The 6,224-nt window shown below is 49.0% G+C and overlaps 1 pseudogene; it reads left to right on the forward strand.

The window, feature by feature from the left end:
• LOC119448564 (methionine adenosyltransferase 2 subunit beta-like) overlaps positions 1 to 5,499 on the forward strand; it is a 10,738-nt pseudogene extending 5,239 nt beyond the window's left edge.
• The last annotated feature ends 725 nt before the right edge of the window (positions 5,500 to 6,224 follow it).

The raw sequence follows: 6,224 nt of genomic DNA on the forward strand, positions 1-6,224 counted from the left end.
CGAACTGTGCAGCTGTTGGTTTCGCGACCGCCCCGTCGCTCTTATCCTCTTCAGCTTTTTTCCAAATTCTGAAGGAAAATTCATACCATGTGTTTTATTCTTCTCTAGGATGAACACTGTGCTATCACAGGAGCCTCAGGTCTGCTCGGAAGGCCCCTGGTTAAAGTATTCCAGGCCGCGTCTTGGAACGTCACCGGCCTCGCTCACAGCAGAGCATCTGGAGAATTGCTTAGCGTGGACCTCACTGACGCCACTGACGGAAAAATTGTGAAGGAGAAAAAGGTTACAGTGGTGCCACATCACGTGCATCATCCACGCAGTAGCGCTGTGTCGGGCTGTGTTCGTAAAATCAACTCGAGTGATTGCATTCGCTTCCAGCCACATGTCATCGTGCATTCAGCTGCTCAGCGGTTTCCTGACAAGGTTGAGAAGGATTACGACGCCAGCTACGCACTTAACGTCACTGCATCCAAAAATCTAGCAGCTTTAGCCGGTAAGTTTGCCGTGCACGAGCACGCGCGCGTTGTAAAAAAGGCGGAAAGTCGATGCAGCGGGCAAATTTGACTTACAGATGCCGTAGGAGCAGCGTTCATCTTCATAAGTACAGATTATGTGTTTGATGGACGGGATCCGCCCTACTCCGAAAGCGCCAAGCCCAACCCTTTAAACAAGTACGGCACGACGAAAGCAGAGGCTGAGCGAGCAGTGCTCCTCTGCAAAACCAGGTCGGTTCTTGACCTAGCCGTGCATATTATACGCAAGTTTAGCAAGCTACAAAGAGCGTATTCGCAATTTCCATTCAACGTGCAGACGCAATCGTGCCTGCGCGTTCCCGTGCTGTACGGAGGGGAGGAGTACGTCGCCGAGAGCGCCGTGTCGGTCTTGTGCAGCTGCTGAACGACCGCACGAAGCACGTGAAGGTGTCGGATTACGAGATCCCGCTACCCGTCCCACATTGAGGACATTGCGTTCATCGTTGTCCAGCTTGCCGAGCGTCGACTTAAGGTATTATATTGCATGCACGGAGGCAACGAAGGGGTCTGGGCAGCTTCGACTTTTCAGGAACATCGGTACAAGTGTTGCGCCGTCTTTTTTGAAAGCGTTCCAAGAAATGACGACTGCTTAATATTTGTTCGGGGACTTGCTTTAACAGGGCAGGGTCCTGCTGCACTTATTTCTCTTTCCCCGCTGCATTTAATTCATTCGTAACTGTAGTTGACCGCTGCGTCTGTCAAACCACACAGGAAACACATACAGGCGAGTGCAATCTTATTTGCATTTGTCTGTGATGGTAGTGCACAGAATCCGGGAGGCGATCCCGCATAGCGAAGCACACACACCACATGCTTTCATGAACTCAATTATTGCACACAGAGCGATTAATTGGGAGCGCTTGGCCATCGTGTGACACGGGTGCTTAGATGTGCACTGATTATGCGCCGACGCGTGGTTATGGAATGCATTTTCTTTATTTCGTAGTTTCCGCAACAGAGAAGCTGAACAAAGAAGCCACTTTGACGCGTACGGCTGCGTTCATTCGCAAGTTCTCCCTCCATATAGAAAAGAAGCGTTAGCTTATTTCTATAGCGACGCCTAAACGGAGCATAGCCAGGCTGTTATCAATAAGTCGACCAAATAAGCGATACAGCTAGGCTTCTCCTCACAAGCCTCCTGTTGTGGCGAAGCCAGCTTTGACGAACGCTCTGCGGCAAGCTACGAATGTACGCAAGGACACGGCCGCTCGATGAAACCTCGTGCGTTTCATCGAGAGGCCGTGGCAAGAATAGCTTTTCATCGTTTGGCTCCAAAGTACATAAGTTACTGTACATGTGACATTTCTCGTTGAAAACCTGGAAGGCTGAAAACTGGGCTAGCAAATGCACAGCGTATACGTATATCCGACAAACTAGAGCAGCGTGTGTCTTCCGTTGCTCGTTCATGAACGGGCGTAGGTACATTTATAATTTTCATGATGCACCTGCGTTCGAAAAACCTCCATCAGTGCCCTTCACCGTTTACCGCTGTCCTGCGGGAAGGCGTACGTATACGAAGAACGGAAAGGTGTGTCGATGCTCTTGAGGGCTACCGTGGACAGGGGTACGTGTTCTCTTCTGTCGTGGTTCTACTCTGGAATGTTTGCAACTGTCATTCGGTTATCAGTAACACTGAAATCACTTTCGAATTTACCCGTCGCTTTACGGTAAATGTGGCAGAGGCACGTCATATTCGTCGAGTAGTCAAGTTTTCGCGCGTTTCTTATGTTAGTTTCTTTCTCACGGAATCGCTCACACGTGGTTGTTTGTGCTATGAGAAAAAAGCTGTCGGCCACGATCTCGAAGTCCTCGCAGGCGTCTCCGATTTGCATACGACCGCAGGCTTGTAATGGACGCATCGCTTAAGTTGTGATACGCTCGCTACCAGGCTGCACAGAGAGCTGCGGCGAAATTTTGATTATTATTACTTCACATGTATGCGCTATACTTTCGACATGATTCAGAAGCTGTTCTTGCATGCATTGACCAGAAAGCATTCGTTAAAGTTGACTTCTCTACAATACTACGTTCTGTGTGGAGAAGCTTAATTCACTAATTTCATCCGTGCTATAGCTGTGCGCGCTAGCTAATCAGCGCAGCGCTTGCGCAGATGGCGACCTGGATGATATAGCAGTAACTTATATTTATTTTAGATTATATTAACACGTTCCGTAATCCGCCACCACCGGTCGCGGATGCGATACACCGCCAACTGTGTCTCTACGTCTAGCGCGTCGGCGGCAGTGCAGTCGTCTCGCACAACGGCGAATTAAGGATCGAATTCTGAGGGAGACCTAGCTAAAAGGATTTTATTTTCCGCATATTTGTTCACTCCGCGTCTGATTTCGGTGAAGACCTACACCCTGTGGGTACCATTTCGAACGAGGGAAGTATACGTATCAGTTACCACTGTAAAATACGGGATAGCTTCTTAGCGACATCCTCCTTTTGTGGTTGGTATTAGTATGTTTCTCTGGGGCACACGGTCGCCAGAGAAGGGAACGCTGTCCTCACCATGGTCTCAGCTCAGTATTCGAGCCGCTGTGCCGTCTTCGGTGTTGACGCCGTCATCTTCATCGTCCGATCTGCTGACTCCCGGCTGCTGCTGCTTTTTTTTTTTTTTTTTCCTCGCGCTCACTGCAATCACGTAGAAGCGTGGCTGTTTCAGCAGAATACCCCCCCCCCCCCCCCCTCTCGCCCCCTTCATCTGCGCGCTCATTTGCAGGACCGGAGCGTAAGCGGCGTGTACCAATGGTGTGGTCTGGAGCCACTCACCAAGTACGCCATGGTGCGCGCCATCGGCCAAACACACGGGCTCAGCACCGACCACGTGTCGCCGGACGCCGAGCCGAGCAGCGGCGCCCCGAGGCCCCGAGACTGCCGGCTCGAGCACTCCAGGCTTCAGCAGCTCGGCATCGCCCGCCACACGCCGTTCGCCCAGGGTGTCGCCGGGTTCGCCAGGTTCCTCCAACCCGCCGCCGGACAGCAGCCGTGAAAGATGCTGTTCTTGCACATATGTGACCTTGCTACCCTTTGTTATATATATAACGTGTGCAATATTGGAGGGATGGACTTGTGCAATATTGAAGTAATGGATGCAGTGCACTTTCTCCGGAGCTGTGCATTCGCGGGGAAGTGCCATATGTTTTGTGGCACGTCGACACCTTAATTCAATGCATCTGGCTACGACCCTCTCGTCGTCCGTTGCGTGTGTACCGCTCGTGATTGGCTGTCATGGTGGCTTCTGCTACGGCCTATACTCTGTTGCGGATGTCGGGCGTGTGTGTGTGTCGCAAAATTTTTGTCTCTATTCCTGCGCTGTAAAATTTAGACCGTTTGTATGCCGAAATGTTTTCATGTGCAGTCGAATAATGTTCTTTGTGCGATCTTTGTGTAGAGTGCTCTTATGGAAGTGATAGAAGTGATATGGATTGCACAGAAAACGAATGGAATTATTTGACTGCATACGGAACGTTTTGGTCGGTATGCAGTTATACAAATTACGAACATGTACATTGCTGAAGAAAATATAGATTCCTCGATTCCTTGTAGCCTTGTTGTTGCTGTAGGGTGTAGAGTGTTAATCTGGTCCCGGCTGTATATATGACGCGCTACATCTCCGTTGAAATTGTTCATGTGCAGTTCATTAAGTCGAGGAGGCGAGAATTACGCGGAATAATCATGAAACCTGTAAGAACATAGTGCAGATTACAATGGAATTGCGTACTGGGCTACCAAGCGTTGCAACAGGAATTGGCGTTAGCGCATGACAGAAACCTAGCTGCCCTCTCGTCTACGCATACGCAGTAGCGCCACATCCGTGCCGCTTACGGGATTTGCAGTCTGCTGCGACTCGTGCGTTGTATGCGTAAGACGCTTGCAATGATAGAGTTTTAGAATAGGGGCCCCAAAAGTTTGGGGCCCCAAAGAGCTTTGCGGGTGTTAGCGTTGGGGCATGCAAGAGCGATGAGTTTTAGAATAGGGCTTTGCGTTTGCGAATACCGTCTTGCGCTTGCAGCGCCACTACGGTGTCAAAGAAAAGCTATTATAAATATTAAAATAAACTATACCATTTTATGATAGGAAGAGTAATTTTGACTTTCGTGGTTTTGCGTTTAATTGCAATTAAGGTGTTATTCTATTTGCAGCAAGCGATTTATTGCGCCTAATTTTGAGTAACCAACTTGACGTGCCTTCACCAGCCAAGCTAATCCACGTTAGGCCTACGAGCCATGAAATCGACAATCGAATTCAGAATCAGCGGCGTCTAATGAATCAATCTTCATTACACACGTTAGTTGAGAGAAAGCGATAACCGCAGTCACTTCTCCTAGCTTATTAACTTCACGCGTTACCACGAATCAAGCCGAGTTTGGTACTCGGAGAGCCGCCGCTTCGATGGGTGCCGCCATGTTTGTTGACGCAAAACTTTTGGGGCTGCTTTTGGGGCTCCCGCAAAATCGGCGAAATAGCGTGCCCAACGCAAAACCCAAACGCAGTTAGCGTCTCGCGCATGCGCAGTGGTGTCGACGCTATTTCTTTGGGGCCCCAAAACGTTTGGGGCCCCTATTCTAAAACTCGCTGATGTCGCACTTAAAAATAAAACATACGAAACTTTGACGCTCGGTCTCGGTGAGCCAACTTCGTGGTCATTCCGCCATATTTTAATACTTTTTTACGACACATAAGCCTGCCTCTTGAACGTACGTGTGTGCCTTTTTTTTTTTTTTCTAAGCGTTTGGTGACAGGGTGATAAAAATGTACAAATATAAAACAAGAGTATAGCTTTGACCAACTGCTCGAGTTCGAAGCAGAAATCACTGGTGTGGGTTCGTGAGCGTTGTTCTTTTTTCGTACGTTTCTCACATATTTGCTTGCAAGGCTTCTGAAAAAAAGAAAAAAAAAGAAACTTGCATTCATGTTGTGTTTGTGTGTGATAAAATAAAGCCTTTTGTGACATCCGAAATGGCCATCTGTCGCATCACAGAGCAAGTCTACGCTTGATCAGCGTACTGCTCCCTGGCGCAGTGCGATGTTTGGGCCAAAAGAGACCACTCAAGGAAACAGGCAGAAAAGACATCACTTTGATTCGTGCACGCTATAGGAAGGGCTTTCACGGTCGAACGTGTAGACGAGCGCGACCGGCGTGCATGCCCCGATCAAGATGGCTGCCGACAGTGTAGTGCGACTCGATCCAGGAATCAAAGAAAATAAAAATCTTATCGTCCTAAAGCACAAAGATCGGCAAAGTTAGCTCTTTAGTTGTACTTCATTCAGGTGCTCCCCGATGCTCCTGAACAAATTTCTCAACAAATTATGCTGTTTAACGTCTTAAAACAACCGGCGGGCTTTTCGAGAAGCCGTAGTCGGGGCTTCTGATCAATTTCGAACATTCGGGGTTCTCTATAACGCGCACTCAAAGCAACGAACGTTTTTGCATTCCGCCTTCATCTGAACGTGGCCGCAGCCGGCCGGTAATTGTGCCCGCAAAAACCTCATGCTTGGCAGGACAATGTCATAGCCCTCCCGGCCACCGCGCATTATACAGCTTTATAATCGACGCCTTGGCAATCGATTAAGCAGTGCACGGCGTGAGTGTGAAGACGAAGAACACAGCTCACGGCACAATGGGGTCGTTTGCATAGTGGATAAGTGAAGGAACTTTCCTGATTTCCTGTTCAAAGGACCTCT

This window comes from Dermacentor silvarum, chromosome 4, assembly GCF_013339745.2.
Source record: "Dermacentor silvarum isolate Dsil-2018 chromosome 4, BIME_Dsil_1.4, whole genome shotgun sequence".
Classification (NCBI taxonomy): domain Eukaryota; kingdom Metazoa; phylum Arthropoda; class Arachnida; order Ixodida; family Ixodidae; genus Dermacentor; species Dermacentor silvarum.